Genomic DNA, 21,355 nt, shown 5'->3' with positions numbered 1-21,355 from the left:
CTTTTTATAATTGTGAAATTTGGTTAAAATAAATGTACTGATAATAATGAAATACTTCAATCAACAATTGCAGTAAAATTGAATTTATAGCTGTGAAATTATAAATATACTTTATAATTAAATAATATTTTAGTCAACAGATGTTATTATTAAAATTGCATTTATGACTCCATAATTTGGGCAAAAATGTACTTAAATTATAAAAAAATTTCAGTCAACAGATTTTATTAGCAAAATTGCATGTATGTATAATTTAGGGTCAGATTATTCTAAAGCATTATGCAGGGCTTCCTTTTATTGACTAATTGTTGAAGTGAAAGGGTGTCTGTTCAATAAAACCCCAGTATTTCACATAGCCAGTTAAATTAGATGGATGCCACCATGGGCATTTATCCTCTCCTCTTCTTTCCTATAAAGTACTCAAGTAATAAAGAAGGAGAGAGAATTGTAGTGTGGAGCAGAGGCCAGGAGGACATGCTGGATTGCTCTTGTCTCCTCTGCCCTGCCGTTTAATCAGTCAACAGTAATTCAATTAGCATGTATTACTGCGGGAGAAGGTGAATGAGAGAAAGAACAGCAGAAAATGAGTGTGATGAATAGGGTCCTTCTATCACATTGTTCATAACGATCCACAAGTATCATCCCGTTACAGGAATGAAAGCAGCATTTATTTTCCTGGAGTAATTTATGCAGAAGAGCTCATCTGAGATTGTGTTGTGTGACATTTGTTCCCTTCTGTCATTGTGAAGCATCAAATGAAATCGTTCAGGCTTTAATTGAGCCCCGAGACGCTGCTATTGTGTGACGATCATCACTAATCGCAGTGCAGTCATTGAAACACCTGATAGGATTGTATGGTTATTATGTATAGCTAGGAATAACGTCAATTTCTGTATGATAGAGAGAGGATGTGTTCAGAATGTGATGCTAGGGTAATTCATGCATACAGAAAGTTTGCTAGATAAATATAAAAATTACCTTTGGTCAAAAATATATGTACTGATAATAATGAAATTCTTCAACAAATTTTATTAGTAAAATTGCATTTATGACTGTCAAATTTGGTCAAAAATTGAAATAATAAATACTTTAGTCAACAAATTTTATTATTAAAATTGCATTTATGACTATAAAATGTGGTCAAAATTAAAAAGTAATTAAAAACTGCAGTCAACAAAATTCATCAGTGAAATTATATTTATAAATCTGTAATTTGGTCAAAAAATTATGTATGAAAAAAATACTTCAAATATTATTAGTAAAATTGAATTTATGATTGAAATTTGGTCAAAAAATAGAAATAATAAATACTTCAGTCAACAAATTTTATTATTGAAATTGCATTTATGACTATAAAATGTGGTAAAAAATTTAAATAATTAAGTACTTCAGTAAACAAATTTTATTATTTAAATTGCATTTTTAAATCAGAAATTTGGTCAGACACGTATGTAAATAATTAATTTAGTCAACAAATTCTATTAGTAAAATTGCATTTATGACTGAAATTTGGTCAAAAATAGAAATAATAAATAATAATAATTATATTATAATAATAATAATAATTGTACATCCATAAATACTTCAGTCATCAAATTTTATCAGTATAATTGCATTTATAAATCTGAAATTTGGTCAAAATATGTGCTGATAATTAAATACTTCAACAAATTTTATTAATAAAATTGCATTTATAAATCTGAAATTTGGTCAAAAATAGAAATAATAAATACTTCAATCAACACATTTTATTAATAAAATTCCTTTCATAAAGTTGAAATTTGATCAAACATGTATGTAAATAATTAATTTAGTTAACAAATTATTTTTAGTAAAATTTTATTATAAATCAGAAATTTCGTTGAACATGTATGTAAATAATTAAAAATTCAGTCAACCAATTTTATCAGTAAATTGAATTTATAAATCTGAAATTGGGTCAAAAATATGTGTACTGATAATTAAATACTTCAACCAATTTTATTAATAAAATTGCATTTATAAATCTGAAATTTGGTCAAAAATATGTGTACTGATAATTAAATACTTCAACAAATTTTATTAATAAAATTGCATTTATAAATCTGAAATTTGGTCATACATGTATGTAAATGATTAAATAATTTAGTCAACAAATTTTATCAGTTAAAATTGCATTTATAAATATGAAATTTGGACAAAAAATAGTAAATAATGAAATACTTTAGGCAAAAAATTATATTATTTAAATTACATTTATGATTCTGAAATTTGGTCAAAAATAGAAACAATAAATACTTCAGCCAACAAATTATATTATTAAAATTACATTTATAAATCTGAAATTTGGTCAAACATATGTAATAAAATAAATAATTTAGTCAACAAATTCTATTAGTAAAATTGCATTTATGACACAAATTTGGTCAAATGTACATGCATAATTAAATACTTCAGTCATCAAATTTTATCAGTAAAATTGCATTTATAAATCTGAAATTTTGTCAAAAATATGTGTACTGATAATTAAATACTTCAACAAATTTTATTAATAAAATTGCTTTTATAAATCTGAAATTTGGTCAAACACGTATGTAAATTATTAAATCATTTAGTCAACAAAATTTATCATTAACATAGCTTTTATAAATCTGAAATTTGGTCAAAATATATGTACTGAAAAAAAGTAATACTTACATTTTATTTTAAAAACTGCATTTATGACTGACATTTGGTCAAATAAATATTTCAGTCAACAAAATTTTACTATTAAAATTGCATTTATGACTGTAAAATTTAGTCAAAGGTGTACATAAGTACTTTAGTCAACACATTTTATCAGTAAAATTGCATTTATGACTGAAATTTGGTCAAAAGTATGTGTACAGAAAGTTCTGTTTTACGCTAGATAAATAGATAGTGACCTTATATGATGTCATACTGAACTGACTATCATGAGTGTGGATTATTATTAACTTGGGTGTGTTTACAATAAGGATATGGTCGACAGTCATAAGGAAGCAACTGACAGTTTCTTTTTAAAAGCGTTCAAAGTTCAGCCGTGTTGAGCGTGATTGGTTCGGTGTTGAAATTCAAACACACAGGTGATAAACTGACAGTAGACATCACCGATGACCTCATCTGTGTACGCTGCACATTCTGTCATTGAAGAAATCTGATCCGTTCATCCGCTACAGATCCTGGAGATTCTGACCATAGGTAAGCCAATGTTTGCTTTAGCAATTCCTTCTATTGTATGTATGTCCTTAATACCTCCTACTCAACTTTATGCTGGTCTCAATATATAATCCTAAAGATTTTAATTAAATGCCTACAGTAGTTGTTGTATTATGCGTGCACACAAGGTATGACCTTTTTTTCATTTTGTGTAATTTGTGAACAGTTGCACTTCAAGCTTTCAATGGTTTGCAAGTTTTCATTTTTTTTGTCATTAGAAAAACAAAAGATCTTTATTTTGTCTTTAAAAAAAATCTTTAGGCTTTTAGAATTGAATTAGATGCATTGCAGCTTCAAATACTGTAGAAAAGTGGCTTTCAGTGCTGCATTTGTTATAAATTTGGGATTTTTGGACTGGCGGTTATTACTTTTAAGATAACGAAGAATAAGAACACCTATATAATTTACCCTAAGTCAGTGGTTTCGGTTTGCTTATTATCAGGAAGCAAAATGAGCACTGTAATTGCTACAAAGTTTACACACACCTTGCAGAATCTGCAAAATGTAAATTATTTTACCAAAAATAAGAGGGATCATACAAAATGCATGTTATTTTTGTTTAATAGATAATTCACATAAAAGACATTTACATAAAGTCCACAAAATAAAATGATAGTTGAATTTATAAAAATTGTCTCTCTGCAATAGTTCATGCAATAGTTAACGTGTGTGAGTTAACGTGGCGTGGTTGTGGGTGTGTTTCTGCATGCATCTTTACAGGGTCACAACAAAGTGTAACCAACAACTTGCCTCATGTGTACCCGCCAGGCTGGTGCTCTATGCCCAGAGAGCCCCTTTCACATTTAATTAAGTGTCACGGACACAGAACAGAGCCCCTGGGGAGATGCGAGAGAGAACTGAGATTTCAGGATACAATCACAAACATTCAGAGCAACAGAAAGGCAGAGAAGCTGGGAGAAAGAGCAGTTGTGGCGGCTGGTTAAATGCTGCCATAGTTCTTGTTCTCCAATTAGACGTTAATGGCCGTACCGTAACTCAGTGCTGCTCCTTTAACGAGCCAGTCTCTCCCTCCAAGTGGCAAGGGAGGTAGACATGAATAAATGAATAAATGAAATGGCAAAGCGCTAGATGAGATCAAGGTGTTTGCTGCAGACTTTTCATTATGACCTGCTACTTTTAACCTTTACGACACTGATTAGAAGGCAGAGATATCAGCCGTGTCTGAAACCAAAGACAGCTGCATGGCTGCCCAGAGAGTCAGTGACTTAAAAGACAGCATGAAGCTGCTTTCAGACAGGCTTCCTAAGTGCACGTCTAATGATTTAAGATTTTTATTTTTTATGTTTAGAAGAGTCTCTTTTGCTCACCAGGGCTGCATTTATTTGATCAAAAACACAGTAAAAAATGTAATTTATTCCTTTGATGATAAAGCTGAATTCACAGCATCATTACTCCAGCCTTTAGTGTTACACGATTAAAAATCGGCCGATTATCGTCGCTAATATTAAGCATTTTTATGATTATAGGTATTAGTCATTTTTAAAACAGATTTGCAGATCAAATCATTTAAAAGCATTTAAAGAGTTTTTGTTAGAGCCCTTGTTATTTACAATTTTGACATTAATTTTCATGTTTACACCAGACATACATGTGACCTTGGACCACAAAACCAGTCGTAAGTAGCACGGGCATATTTGTAGCAATAGCCAACAATACATTGTATGGGTCAAAATTATAAGGATATTAAGTCATGTTCCATAAAGATATTTTTGTAAATTTCCTACCATAAATATATCAAAACTTTAATTTTTGATTAGTAATATGCATTGCTAAGAACTTCATTTGGACAACTTTAAAGACGATATTCTCAGTATTTAGATTTTTTTTGCAACCTCAGATTCCAGGTTTTCAAATAGTTGTATCTCAGCCCAAATATTGTTATATTCTAAGTAGTGGTGGGCATAGATTAATTTTTTTAATCTAGATTAATCTAGATTAAATCTTGAAATTAATATAGATTAATCTAGATTAAAATGGCTAATTTAAATTCTACTGAAGGCATTCAGAATATGTGTGCTACCCAAATATTGACTAAAAGCAAGTCTTCGAGAACGGGCCAGGTGGCGCATTAGACCAGGCGCTCATCTCCTGTTTCCAAAATGCATTACAAACTGCTTGACAATTGCATTTACAACACAATTAACTATACAAACTTGTGTAACCAAGTACTTCTGCGCAAAAGGCTGTACGACGTGCGCGTTCCCGTAAAATACACAGGCGCCTATCTGCGTGCATAGTCTTCCAATAAACTGCGTTGCTTTTAGAAGCGTCAATTCAGTTGTTGCATATAGTTTAATGTCTTTATTTCGGGATTATCAAAGTAAATTATAACTCAAACTTGAGATTTTACTGGGCCACAGCAGATTTTCACTGGGGCACGCAACGCACGCACCTGCCCTGAAGCGGCTTCATAGCTGCATCCATGTCTGCGCGTCTCATTTGGTGTGGTAATTTCACAGAAGTTGAAGACTTGTTCTCGCCCCCTACAGTGCAATTCAACTAGATATATGTCATCCGCGCTAAAATATCAAGGTGAAAGTCATCATATCTTGCGTAGTTTAGACCCAGCTCCCAACCCAACTTTGAGAATAGATTAACGGCGATATTTTTTTTATCGCGCGATATGAGTCTCACGTTAACGCAGCACGTTAACGCCGATAACGGCCCACCACTAATTCTAAGATATCATACATCAATGGAGAACTTATTTATTCAGTATATATTTAAAAAAAAAATGACCAAAGAAATGCAGTTATTTGAAACCGAGATCTTCTGTTAAATTATAAATGTCTTTACTGTCACATTTGGTAAATTCTGGAGACATTTTGTCAAATAAAACAGTTCAACTTTGAAAAACTTGTTCCTAGGCCCTTACATTATTTTGAACTCTGTTTTTAATGCATTTGAAAGGTTTTAATAATTAGTTTTTAATAATTTGCTCTTAAAGCATTAATTTGATGGCCATACTTAACATAAGCAATCAAGACATAGCCTAAACAATCAAGTATTTAATATCTCCAAAACAAATGTACTGTTAAAAATGGAATTATATATATATTTATTTATTTATTTATTTATTTCATCCACTGAACTGTGTAAGTTTGTGGGATATCATAGGCAGTGAAGGACACATTTGTGACCCTGGATCACAAAACCAGTCATAAGGAAAATTTACAAAATATCTTCATGGAACATGATCTTTACTTAATATCCTAATGATTTTTGGCGTAAAATAAAAATCGATAATTTTGGTCCATACAATGTATTTTTGGCTATTGCTTCAAATATACCTGTGCTACTTAAGACTGGTTTTGTGGTCCGGGGTCACATTTATGCTGCTTTTCAAAAAGCAGATTAAGGCCAGCTTCAAATTCAGCTTTGAAGTCTACATGCACACCAAATGTGACTAGATGAAGGCATTGCAGTTGACAGGATGTTATGCAGATGCAGAATTAGGAGCTGCCTTTTTGCCCTTTGTATGTTTTGACATTTTCAGGTTTCAGCCATTAGGCAGTTTGCATTCGCATTTACATTAATTCAATTAGCAGACGCTTTTATCCAATGCAACTTACAAATGAGCAAATGCAACATAAGCGATTCATCTAAATTGATTATGAGACACCTGCTCCAGGAGCTGCAGGGCTAACATCCTCCTCGCCCTTCCCACAATCCACCTGCTGTGTGTATGCAAGCTTATTTCTTTACACACACCTCCCTCCCCTAGCATTTGCTTAACTTGCTGCCTCCTTCTGTTTGGGCTGTGAGGGGAATTGAACCTCTGGATTTTTTCAGTTCAACACAATTGGCATGCATGTCGACTTCAAAGCGCAATTCCAGCAGGAGGCTTTGTGCTTTTGAAAGGATCTGATATTAGTACATGTTTCTTCATAAAGAACACACTGCTATTACATTGTGCTATTGCATGTGCGTCTATGCAATATTTCCATTTCTTGTTTTCCCTCTGCACATCTATGTTTTTGTTTGGCTGTCACACTTTGTTCACCAAGGCAGTGAAAGATAGCGATACCTCTCCAGCTCGTGCAGAATATAATGAGGGAGGAAGAACGTCATATCAACCCTCATCTACATTCTTCTAGATTCTCGCTTTTTAAGCATAAAGTTCATGATTTCCTGTTACAGCTCAGAATGTGTCAATACATGTCTAGATTTTGACAGCTGTTGTGAATATTGTTATATTAGGACAGGTTGCCTGAGGGCAGATTTTAATTAAAAATTCCATTATGATACATAGTATGATTAGTAGTGTGCTGAATTTCAATTAAGAGCAATTTAAATGAGATTTTTACATTTTCTGTAGGGCTTTGCTTGGTGTTTGCTGGGGTGATTTTGACTGCAAACAGTCTCTAAGATTTGTTTTTCCACCAGATTTATTATCTGCAAGGCAAAAAATTTAAGTTTAATTACCCCCCCCCCCCATTAATATGTGACCCTGACTAAATAAGCTCATGCATGTTCCATTGATATATGATTTGTTAGGATAGGACAATATTTGGCCGAGATACAACTATTTGAAAATCTCACATCTGAGGATGCAAAAAAATCAAAATATTGAAAAAATACCCTTTAAAGTTGTCCAAATGAAGTTCTTAGCAAAACGTATTACTAATCAACAATTAAGTTTTGATATATTAATGGAAGGAAATTTACAAAATATGTTCTTTACTTAATATCTTAAGAGAAATCTATAATTTTGACCCATACGATGTTTTTTTCCCTATTGCTACAAATATACCCGTGCTACTTAAGACTGGCTTTGTGGTCCAGGGTCACGTATATGCTGTTTAATACAGTAACAATTGGCACTTATTAAAAAAAAAACCTCATGTTTCAATTAGAACCTACTTTTTTCTATTAAGTAACGTTTTTATATGTTGTGAACTACTTTGAAAAGTGATAGTACGCCTTTCCTTGCCAAGCTGCGTAATTTGAGTTATCATTCATGTCTAAAGTTATACTAAAAGCAGTCATTTATTGTACTGGTGGTTTTTAAACCTGTCCATACAGGACATAAAGTACATTATTTAACATGTGGGCTGGTATCATATGCATTGCATTAGTTGTAGTCTAATTCGCCTATAAGCTGGTGTGTTTCCCTGAAGAGACCCTATGCGACAGACTGTCTAAGTTTGAGACGGGAAACGGCAGACTGTCTCACTCCTGGCATTACTGGTATTGATTTGAGGGGGAAATGTTTTAGTCCAAACATGGCACGTCCGCATGGTTTATAAACCAAATGTGATTTGGATTTTAGGACCAAAACACCAAGCTTTTTCCACAAGGGTTGCCAGAATTACAAGGTGTCCACTATGAAGGTATGCTGTAGCCAGACAAGTCCCTTGTTTGTCCTAAACAGTTAAACTGCCTGCCATTCTTCAGAGAAATCATTCAGGTCCCACAAATTCTTTGGTTTTTCAGCAATTTGTGTATTTGAACCCTTTCCATCAATGACTGTATGATTTTGAGATCCATCTTTTCACACTGAGGACAACTGAGGGACTCATATGCAACTATCACAGAAGGTTCAAACGCTCACTGATGCTCCAGAAGGAAACACAACACTTTAAGAGCAGGGGTGAAAACTTTTGAACAGAATTAAAATGTGTAGATTTGTATTATTTTGCCTAAATATCATATTTTTTTTTCATTTAGTACTGGCCTTAAGAAGCACAAGAAGATACTTGCATGTTTCCCAGAAGAAAATAAGTTAAATTTATCTTGATCTTTAAAATCAAAAAGTTTTCAACCCCGGTTCAAATACACAAAAATACTGGAAAACCAAAGAATTTGTTGGACCTAAAGGATTTTTCTGAAGAACAGCGGGCAGTTTAACAGTTCAGGACAAACAAGGGACTCATGAACAACTATCACTAAACAAAAAACACAGCTGTGGATCATTCAGGTAACAACACAGTATTAAGAATCAAGTGTATGTAAACTTTTGAACAGGGTCATTTTTATAAATTCAACTATTATTTTCTCTTGTAGACTATATGTAAGCGTATTTTATGTGAAATATCTTATTCAGGTCAGTACTAAATAAAAAATAACATGCATTTTGTATGATCCCTCTCATTTTGGTAAATAAGTATCACCTCTGTAAGGTGTATGTAAACATTTGCCCTTAACTGTATATGTTGATGTAAAATGCTCCATTATGCCATACATTCTTATTTAATTCTATGACGCGATTGCTCTAAAATAAGCACGAAAAATGCACTGATTCTCTCTGGGCCTGCTTATCCATGTGTGAATGGGAATTGGCTTGGTGTCGCTTTACACTTAATGATATTATCCATCAGTGCAATCGCTCTCATGCGCAGGTTTAATTGCATAACAAGCATCAGCACCCACGCCACTGGGTTGACAGCAGTGGCATCGCTGTGCTCCGGACACCGTTCACTTCCTCCCGGCTCTGATTGGCTCTGAGGAAGCTGGTTTGACTGAGGCCTGACGTCTGGATCCGCAGGGGCTCATTAGAGAGAGTTAGAGGCGCAGCGGCAGCTCGGCGGGAAGGCGATTAGAGGTTTTTTATGTGATTTTTGTGCGATGTGCACTCTCCTGTCTCCACTGAGAGCTGAGGAGGAGAGAGTCGGTTAGGAGTCCCGCTAGCTGTAGTTTCAGGTGATTTATATGTGCGGCGGCCAGAATTGTGGTGTTCCATTTGTTCATTTAGGAGAAAATGGAATGTAGACAGTGTGCCTGCTATTAAATGTAATAGAAAATCATGGATTATAAAATAGAATCCAAAGTACAGCAAAAACTGTAAAATTGTGAAATATTTTTACTATTTAAAAAAAACTGTTTTCTATTTAAATATATATTTAAATTATAATTTATTCCTGTGATTTAAAAGCTGATTACTCCAGTCACATGATCCTTCAAAAATCATTCTAATATTCTGATTTGCTGCTCCAAAAAAAATGTATTTGTATTATTTTGTAAATGGCTTAGTAGAATTTTTTTCAGGTTTCTTTGATGAATAAAAAGTTAAGAACAGCATTTATCTGAAATAGAAATCTTTTGGAACATTAAAAATGTCTTTATTACCACTTTTGATCAATTTAAAGCATCCTTGCTAAATAAAAGTATTAATTTCTTTCAAAAAAATGGTATAGTGTATGTTACAAAAAAAAGCTTTTTATTTTAGATAAATGCTGATCTTTAGATCTTTCTATTCATCAAAGAATCTTGAAAAAATTGCTGTTTTAAACTGTTTTAAATATTAATAATTATAATAACAATAAAATGTTATTATCAGCATATTAGAATGATTTCTGAAGGATTATGTGACTCTGGAGACTGGAGTAATGATGCTAAAAATTCAGCTTTGAAATCACAGGAATAAATTACTTTTTAAAATATATTCAAATAAAAATAGTTATTTTAATTAGTAAAAATATTTAACAATTTTACTGTTTTTGCTGTACTTTGAATCAAATACGACTTCTTTAAAAAAACATTAAAAATCTTACTGTTTGAAAACTTTTGACTGGTAGTGTAAATTAAGCGTTTTTTTGTTTGATAATGTTAACCATTTGCACTGATTTATCAAACTCTTATTCAGGCTCTATTTTCACGATTCAATCAATTCTCTACGAATAAAATTGCACCCTATGCTACATTTTTTTTTGTTCATTGTTAAATAGTTTTTCATCAAGAAACATGTTACATTACACTTGTAAAATATGTTGTATATTGCACTTAACATTTTTTTTTCTTTTGATTAACCTGCACTGGTGTATTGTTCAAAATAACACCTAGAATGTACATTCTAGTCAACTTTGTCTTCATTTTTATGTTGTTTTTCATGAACCATAGTAAAATCACTCTAATGCACGACTCATAAAGGCTCATTGCTTTATGAAAACTGAAAACTGACCTAAAAATACTTTAACAGGACGGATTACAGTGGCATAATACACACACAACTGTCAGCATTTTTATCATCTGGAATTATTCATAATGCTTCATCCCAAGGGAACGGGGGGTCTATCCCAGCGATCTTCTGCCCTTTATGTCACTGATTGACATGTTACACCAGATGTGTCATTTCTATTTTTCCTTCATGAGATCTTCTCCTGTCCTCTCAGCCATGAAGGGTGACTCTGGGTTCACCTGTGTCAATCATATGTTTGTTTGTAAGACATTTCCCAGTGAAGCTGGTGAGGAATACACGCTTTCCCGACACGCTTCAACAGACGCAGTTCAAATCTATTGTGTTTGTCCTGTCCCTTAATGTTCACATGGCTGCGCTCATATTTAGTCTATTGTTGGTGGTCTCATAAGGGAATGTGTATTGGACCGTGTACTTCACATGAAATTCAGCTCATTTTTTTTGATTGCGATGTAAGTAATACTTTTGCAAGTGGGAATTTTGACTATTGCAATGAAGTCTGGTGAATATTGTAGATTTTGTGGCCAAGAACAGCCCATTTAGACAGTAGTAGTTGTTTCTATCTTTAGATTTAGTTGTTTTATTGCCATTTTTCATGTTCTACTTCAACTTGTTTTGGAAAGCAACAACCTAACTGTGAGTGCTGCCGCCTAGTGGAAATTTACTTTACGCTGAAACTGCAAATACCTTGTCCTTTAACCCAAAATCCTCAATTATAATATTGTCATGCAGCTGTACAGATTCAACATGCACCGTCTCATTTTTTTCATTTTGGTCTTTCTAGAGTTAGAGAGATGGTGAAGTTGATATGGAGCATCTGGAAGTGAAATGTGAGGTCGTATAATTTGCTTTGCCTCCATTCTGAGTGCAATCTCCAATATTTCTATTTGCCGGACAAAGGAATTATGCAAATCGAGTTTGCATTCTCTGAAGCGCTGACAGTGTTCTTGCTGGTTTGTATTAGCAGTGGCATGAACCCATCAGGAACGTATTAAACTCGGCAGCAAACAAACCCATTGTAACATTTAACCTTATTATGAAGATAGAATGGCATATAATTGGTTCAGAGGACACTGGCAGAGCCAATCAAATCACTCGAGACAGTTCCACAGTTCTACCCATAGGAAAGAAAAGTCCTTTTTAATATATCAGTTGTTTCTGCAACACAGCAATAAGATTTTTATAGATTTTTAATATATTTTTTATTAATCATTTTCAGTAATTAAAATAAAGTATAAGATGCAAAACTTAAATTTAAAAAAAAAACTGAAATTGCAAAGAAATTATACAAAAAAATTATAGAAAGTACAAAAACTCATAACAAAATGATTAAAACTTGGGGGGGGGGGGGGTCAAAACAACAGCAAACAGATTTATATAGATTTTTATTCAATCATTTTCAGTAATTTAAATAAAGCTGAATTAAAGTATAAGATGAAAAACTTAAACTTATGAATTATGAACTAAAATAAACTAAAACCTGAAAATAAAATAACACAAAATACAAAAAAATAAAATAAATAAATAAATTAAAAATTAAAAATTAATAATGAACTAAAATAAATTAACTGAAAAATAAAATAAAATAAAATGACAAAAGAATATATATATATATATATATATATATATATTCAAAACAACAGGAATAACATTTATATAGATTTTTATATAATTTTTGTTATTTAATAATTTTCAGTAATTAAAATAAAGCTAAAATAAATTATAAGATGAAAAACTTAAACTTAAAAAAACTCGAAAATTAGAAAAATTCCCTTGGCAACTTACTTAAGTTGATGTACTAAAATTATAAAGTAAAATAAACTAAACCCGAAAAATAAAATGACAAAAGCATATAAAATTGCTAAAACTATTATATTGTTATCAAATACTGCCTTGGCAGCTTACGTAAGGTGATGTACTAAAATAAACTAAAACCGGAAAATAAAATAAATAACACTCCTAAAAAAACAAATAAATAATCCTAAACGGATATATATATAAAAAATTATACAATGTACAAAAGCTCATAACACATAAGTAACTTTAAAAAATAATAATAAACAATTCAGACTTTTTTGTCTCTAACAGTTCAGTCTTTTTTTCTTGAAAGAAAATAATTCTGTGTAAAACAATTATTCTACTGGAAGTTTATGGTTTAAGGATTTTTTTTATTTTTTTTTTATTGTACATGGTACCATGAGTACCCAGCGCTCTTTCTATGAGATTTTGTCTAATTTAAGCCTCTGCTGTTGCCATTGTTTCTTCCAATTCTGAGTTTATATCTTAAATTTCAGACGTCTTTTCTTACAAAAAAAGAATTGTCTATAAATCAAAAGAGATCTTAATGTCTTGAACTTTGCTCTGATGAGCAAAGATACCAAAAGCTGTGAGATTTCAATGTGAAATATGATTTTCCTTCAAATGTTAAAGCTCTGTTTTCTCACTGCATGTCAACAATTGTCTAATTTATTTTTATCCCTCATAAGGGACTGTAGAAGAACATCTGAGTCGAAGTGGATGAGCAGTAACGTTGTTCTCTTGGTAGTGTCTGGCTCTCAAGAGACTGTAATAATAGATCAGCAGGGCGCAATGAGTCATGATGTACAGTATGGCATCTCTTCGCCAAGGCTTTCACATTGTGAGCGTAATAAAGAGAGACACTTCAGCCTGTCTTCAGTAGGACAACCGCTGAGCGCAGGGGAATCAACTTGCTCACCTCAGCAAGTTCCTGGGCTGGTGAGGGCGATGGGGAATATCATTTGCTAGAGGAGTGCGTGGGTTGACTGAGTCTATGCATATTTACATGAACTTGAAAGAAGAGCTCCATGACAAACAAGAGGACAGATCTGATAGTATCAGAGAGGGAACGTAAGTGCAAAAGACAGATGTGAAGAAATGTAAGAAGATGACAGTATGCAGCTATGCTAGACATGATATTGGCTACTTTTGTGACTATTTTCTAACTTGAATTAGTTCAGCCAGGATTCACTCACCAGTATTGTTGAAAATTATGAAGTACTCTCACACTTTTATTTTTTATTTCTTGCTGGAAATGTGTCTCCTGATACAGCAGCACAAGGTGACTTCCTCTTTAACAGCTGTCTAGGAGACTGATGTTTTATGAAACTCCTGTGCCAGAGCTTCATCCTTTTATAGAGGTCAGCTCTGACACAGACAGGAAGATGGATGGGAAAAGGCTTGTCCAAAAACTGCAAAATCTGACAGGAACGGGCCATCTATCTGGTGATATTGAAGAACCGGGCCAATCTGAAATCAATGCAACCACAGTACAGTTTTAAATCCAGTGCATGCATGCATTCAAAAACACAATTGTTATGTAGACTTTAATCAGCATTATAATATCATTTAAACACAGAGTGGTGCTTTAAGTATGTATATATAATAACATGGATCATAATCTTTTTTTTCTCTTTCTTATGTAGGTGTTAGAGTTTTATGAAAAATCCTTGGAGAGAGCAGAAGTGTTTCTCCCTTTTGTCGACACATACACAATGCGCTTTATGAATTGGCTTTGATATGGTTTTGAAGTTTGACAGTGTTCAACAAAAGCTGTCTCTCTGAAGTAAGCAGCTGTCAGCTTTTATTGTCAAATCTGAAATGATATTTCACAGCCTGTGCCCTGCTTCTGCAGAAAAGAAACTCTGAAAGATAATAAAGCTGAATCGTTCTGTTTAGTTGTTCAATAATTGAAAACAGAGTTTCATTGCAGTCTTATCGCTAGGTTTTTGTCTGAGATGTTTGAGATATTTCAGGAAGAATGTATAATGTCCATTTCGTTTACATTTGAAATAATTTATCTCTGCTTTAAATTGCATTGAATTCTGCTGAATTAGTGCAGTCATTATACATAATTTCAGAATCATTAACATCTGTAATCGCCTTTTTGAATTATTCATTAAAACAGACTCTTAAGAAACATTTGTTTCAGTAATCGTTCTACACTTGTAATGCTGTCTGTCTTTGATTCACTCCAACTGGCTCATAAGAGTTGTCTGTTAATAAAATGGAGTACACTGGTAGAACTGTATGTTTTTGATTCACTAAAAAAAAATCTTAAACCAAATCTTAAAGAGTCATATGTGTCAGGAATTGGACTACACTGCTCATGTTGTATATTTTTGATTCACTAAATTAAATGGCTAATTATAAGACCATTCTTGGATCTGACCACAGTGGTTAGGCTCTCTGATTTGATTCATTCACAAGAACCGACTCATAAGAGTAATTTGAAACAGTTCATTAACCGTTTAAAGCAGATTGTTTGTTCATTAACTGGTTAAAAATGGTTATTAGCTGGTTGAAACTGGTCATTAGATGTTTAAAGGAGGGTGTTTATGTTCATTACCTGGTAGAAACTGGTTGTTTTTGGTCATTAACTGGTTAAAACTGTTTATTAACCATTCAAAGCAGATTGTTTATGTTCATTAAATGGTTAAAACTGGTCATTTATGGTCATTAACTGGTTAAAACTGTTCAAAGCAGATTGTTCATTAGCTGGTTAAAACTGGTTATTAGCTGGTTGAAACTGGTCCTAAGATGTTTAAAGGGGGGTGTTTATGTTCATTAGCTGGTAGAAACTGGAAGTTTTTGGTCATTAACTGGTTAAAACTGTTCATTAACTGTTCAAAGCAGATTGTTTGATCATTAACTGGTTAAAAAAGGTTATTAGCTGGTTGAAACTGGTCATTAGATGTTTAAAGGAGGGTGTTTATGTTCATTAGCTAGTAGAAACTGGTTGTATTTGGTCATTAACTGGTTAAAACTGTTCATTAACCATTCAAAGCAGATTGTTTATGTTCATTAAATGGTTAAAACTGGTTATTAGCTGGTTGAAACTGGTCCTATGATGTTTAAAGGAGGGTGTTTATGTTCATTAGCTGGTAGAAACTGGAAGTTTTTGGTCATTAACTGGTTAAAACTGTTCATTACCTGTTCAAAGCAGATTGTTTGTTCATTAACTGGTTAAAAATGGTTATTAGCTGATTGAAACTGGTCATTAGATGTTTAAAGGAGGGTGTTTATTTTCATTAGCTGGTAGAAAATGGTTGTTTTTGGTCATTAACTGGTTAAAACTGTTCATTAACCATTCAAAGCAAATTGTTTATGTTCATTAAATGGTTAAAACTGGTTATTAGCTAGTTGAAACTGGTCCTTAGATGTTTAAAGGAGGGTTATGATGTTCATTAGCTGATAGAAGCTGGTTGTTTTTGCTCATTAACTGGTTAAAACTGTTCATTAACCGTTCAAAGCAGATTGTTTATGTTCATTAACTGGTTAAAAAACGGTTATTAGCTGGTTGAAACTGGTCATTAGATGTTTAAACGAGGGTGTTTATTTTCATTAGCTGGTAGAAACTGGTTATTAGCTGGTTGAAAGTGGTCATTAGCCGTTTAAAGCAGGATATTTTGGTCAGTAACTGGTAGAAACTAGTCATTTATGGTCATCAATGACCATTAACTGTTAAATCGGTTCATGAACTGTTAAAATCAGGTTATGTTCATTAACTGGTTGAAACTGGTTATTAGATGTTTAAAGGAGGGTGTTCATTAGCAGGTAGAAACTGGTTGTTTTTGGTCATTAACTGGTTAAAACTGTTCTTTAACCATTCAAAGCAGATTATGTTCATTAAATGGTAGAAACTGGTCATATATGGTCATTAACTGGTTAAAACGGTTCATTAACTGTTAAAATCAGGTTATGTTCATTAACTGGTTGAAACTGTTAGCTGGTTGAAAGTGGTCATTAGACATTTAAAGCAGGTTGTTTTTGGTCATTAACTGGTTAAAACTGGTCATTAACCATTCAAAGCAGATTGTTTGTTCATTAACTGGTTGAAACTGGACAATGTTTGAAGCAGGGCATTTTTGGTAATTTGCAAGTAGAAAATGTTTTATCGTGTACAAGTCCTGAAAAAGTTGTTTTCTGTGGAAAGTTCTGTTGCAGCCTCAGTATTATGGTGCTTGTGTGGGGTTGAAGTGTCATTAGCCTCTGTTGACTCCGTCCTGGTGTGTGTGTTTACGGATCATTAGGTCCATGCACAGGTGGGCGCTGTAACCCTGTTATAATGACCTCATCTGTCCTCATCACTGAGCTGCAGATGCATGGGGGCAAGGACATGTCTCTCTTTCCATTGTTCCGTCTTTCTTTAGTCTTTCTCCAGCAGTCTTAACACTTATTCACTTGTAAACAGATTTTGACTGTTTTCAAACAGGTTTCCCAAACTTTTTTTAATGAATATGCTTTGAATTATTCTGTTATTTCACCCGTGTGTGTTTATTTTGCTAAACTACAAATCATCTTTATCTTTTTGCATTATATATGTCTTTTTAATAACTTCCGCCCACTCACTTCCTTCCAGCCCCACATGTATAGATGGTGGGCTCATATATCTCACATGAGGTGCCCAGGAGACCCACATTTATTAGGCGCTCATGTCATTAACTGCAGAGCGTTGATCAATTCTCTCTCCATTAGAGGATCTGGAGGTTGAAAGGTGACATGAGAGACCTGCTGGGTGGAGGAATGACATTTAATTTGAACAAATTGCATTTCAGCTTTCATTTTCTTGCTAATACATGACAGATGGATTAAAATGGATTTCCAATGAAAAGCCCATATTCTATTGCATTATATTTGTAAAGGGATTCTCTAAATAATATTTATTTATTTACTTAGAGTTTTTGTTGACTTGTCTTCTTTCTTGCATTTCTTTCTGTACTAAATTATTGATTTTCTTACATCAGTTTAACCTTCTCAAGGTGCCTTTACTCTTCAAAGGTTATGTTGTTGCCGACAGAAAACAAGACGTGTACTTGAAAGCCCTGGTATTTACTTCTAGAAATATTAACCTACTTTTATTTGCTGTATGTCATTTACACTGTAGCCACAGGAAAGCTGATCTCAGATCAGTTTTGGCCATAAATATGATGATAAATATGATTATAAGTGCTTAGGGAACTAGTCTCAATAGTATCCAGTGTTGTTCAATAATTAGTGTAAGAGCTGACTGCAGGATAGGTAATAAAACTGATCAATTGTTGCATCAAAGAAATAATGAGGTCTAGACCTCCTGCATTTATAGATATCCATGATTGTGGTAGTAAATGTGTGTGTGTCTGTGTGTGTCTGTGTTTGTGCGGTGAAGCACTTTTCAGCCTCTGTAAATAATGAATGAGAGGATTGGATCATCTTTGTCAGGAGGAGAGATGGACATCAAGAATAGAAGAGGGAATAAGAAGGAAGAGATGGAGCAATAGAGGGCAAGACAATGTCAGGAATTTTGCCTTTTTTAACATTTGCAGGCCACTGGGAAATGTAGGTCCAAGCATGCCCAATGTTCTCCCTTTCTATTCCAGTGCTTCCTGTCACTCTCTTCTGTATCTGCTAAGAAAAAAAAATTGGTGGAAATTGTTACATATGTCCACATAATCCATCTCAGAAATTTAATTTCACCATCTGCACTTTCAGAGGACCTGGCAACCTTTGCTGCTCCCCTTTAAATGCGATGTTGACCCTAACCAATCATTTTTCTCCCTCTAAATCATTTCCTGTACGATTACATCTGTGAATCAGCCCACCTGCCCTGTCTCACCCTTCTGTTAGCCTCTGTGTCCTTATCTTGCTGTGGTAAACAGTCAGCCGGTGACCTTGTGACCTCAAATAGTGGCAGATTTTTCGCTCTCGTCTCAGACAACACTCCCGTGTTAGCCAAGCGAGCATGACATGTTTTTCTCTCCACCTTTGCCATCTTAACTGCCAAGTGCTTGCCAGCACAGTGTCACCTTGCATCATTCCGGTACCTTGTCAAACACGGTGCGTGTTTTTTGTTCCATCTGTGTCCCCGAAAGCTTGCCGAAACATTAGCCTTTATGTCAGCCTCAGCTGCTCAACTTTGAAGGTATGTGTAGAGGAGGCCACATGCCGCGCATGCTAATTCAGCTCCGTAGAGTACAACTAACTAACAAAACTATGGGTTGGATGACTTGCCAGGAATATGAGGCTAATGTTAACTGTATTTACATGGTTGGAATTGACCATTTTTGCTCATTAGCTGGTTGAATACAGTGGTTTATATTCATTAGCATGTTAAATCTCATCGTTTATGGTCAGTTATCAAGTTGAAGCTATTGATTTATGGTCTGATTGGTTGAAACAGGTCAATCACAGTCTTTGACTAGTTGAACCTGGTTAACAGTTGGTTGAAACTGAAAGCAGGGTGTTTTTAGTCATTGGCTGGTAGAAACTGGTCATTTATGGTCATTAACTGGTTAAAACTGGTCATTAACCATTCAAAGCAAATTACATTCATTAAATTGTTAAAACTGGTTATTAGCTGGTTGAAATTGGTCATAGATGCTTAAAGCAAGGTATTTTTGGTCATAAGCTGGTAATAAAATGGTCAATAACTAGTTAAAACTGGTCATTAACCGTTTAAAGCAGATTGTTTATTATCATTAACTGGTTGAAACTGGTCATTAGATCTTTAAAGCAAGGTATTCTTGGTCATTAGCTGGTAGAAACTGGTCATTTATGGTCATTAACTGGTTAAAACTGGTCATTAACCATTAAAAGCAAATTACATTCATTAAATGGTTAAAACTGGTTATTAGCTGGTTGAAATTGGTCATAGATGCTTAAAGCAAGGTATTTTTGGTCATAAGCTGGTAATAAAATGGTCAATAACTAGTTAAAACTGGTCATTAACCGTTTAAAGCAGATTGTTTATTATCATTAACTGGTTGAAACTGGTCATTAGATCTTTAAAGCAAGGTATTCTTGGTCATTAGCTGGTAGAAACTGGTCATTTATGGTCATTAACTGGTTAAAACTGGTCATTAACCATTAAAAGCAAATTACATTCATTAAATGGTTAAAACTGGTTATTAGCTGGTTGAAATTGGTCATAGATGCTTAAAGCAAGGTATTTTTGGTCATAAGCTGGTAATAAAATGGTCAATAACTAGTTAAAACTGGTCATTAACCGTTTAAAGCAGATTGTTTATTATCATTAACTGGTTGAAACTGGTCATTAGATCTTTAAAGCAAGGTATTTTTGGTCATTAGCTGGTAGAAACTGGTCATTTATGGTCATTAACTGGTTAAAACTGGTCATTAACCATTAAAAGCAGGGTGTTTTGGTCATTAACTGGTTAAAACTGGTCATTAACCATTTAAAGCAGATTGTTTATTATCATTAACTGGTTGAAACGGGTTATTAGCTGGTTGAAACTGGTCATTAGATCTTTAAAGCAAGGTATTTTTGGTCATCAGCTATTAAAAAAACGGTCATTTATTGTCAATAACTGGTTAAAACTGGTTATTAGCTAGTTGAAACTGGCTATTAAATGTTTAAAGCAGGGTGTTTTAGTCATTAGCTGGTAGAAACTGGTCATTTATGGTCATTAACTGGTTAAAACTGGCCATTAACCATTAAAAGCAGGGTGTTTGGCCATTAATTAGTTAAAACTGGTCATTAACCATTTAAAGCAGATTGTTTATTATTATTAACTGGTTGAAACTGGTTATTAGATGTTGAAAGCAGGATGTTTTTGGTCATTAGGTGGTAGAAACTGGTCATTTATGGTCATTAACTGGTTAAAACGGGTCATTAGCAGTTCAAACCAGATTGTTTATGTTCATTCACTGGTTGAAACGGGTTATTAGCTGGTAGAAACTGGTCATGTATGGTCACTAACTGGTTAAAACGGGTCATTAACCATTCATAGCACACTGTTTATGTTAATTAACTGGTTGAAACTGGTTATTAGATGTTGAAAGCAGGATGTTTTTGGTCATTAGGTGGTAGAAACTGGTCATTTATGGTCATTAACTGGTTAAAACGGGTCATTAGCAGTTCAAACCAGATTGTTTATGTTCATTAACTGGTTGAAACGGGTTATTAGCTGGTAGAAACTGGTCATGTATGGTCACTAACTGGTTAAAACTGGTCATTAATCATTCAAAGCACACTGTTTATGTTCATTAACTGGTGGAAACAGGTGATCTATCGTAAATACGGAAACTGGTCAGTTTTACTCATTAACATGTCATTTAAGCATGTCAGCTGGTCAATGTGTGTTAAAACTGGTCAGTAGATGGTTTTTGATCAGTAATTGTTGGAAAGTAGCCATTAGCATGTTTGTACAGGTCAGTAAGAGTCATTAATTAGTTGAAACTGGTCAT

The 21,355-nt window shown here is 33.6% G+C and overlaps 1 protein-coding gene across 4 annotated transcripts in view; it reads left to right on the top strand.

The window, feature by feature from the left end:
• The first annotated feature begins 3,092 nt into the window (after positions 1–3,092).
• nav2a (neuron navigator 2a) overlaps positions 3,093–21,355 on the top strand; it is a 226,426-nt gene continuing 208,163 nt past the window's right edge. For all 4 annotated transcript variants that reach the window (XM_073836405.1, XM_073836404.1, XM_073836403.1 and 1 more), the window contains exon 1: positions 3,093–3,198. The gene's annotated coding sequence lies outside the window, so the exon portion shown is untranslated. The remainder of the gene's footprint in view (positions 3,199–21,355) is intronic.

The sequence above is a fragment of the Garra rufa genome, chromosome 3, assembly GCF_049309525.1.
Source record: "Garra rufa chromosome 3, GarRuf1.0, whole genome shotgun sequence".
NCBI lineage: Eukaryota > Metazoa > Chordata > Actinopteri > Cypriniformes > Cyprinidae > Garra > Garra rufa.
The sequence above is the reverse complement of the archived record's forward strand: the minus strand, read 5'-3'. Positions and strand labels throughout refer to the sequence as shown.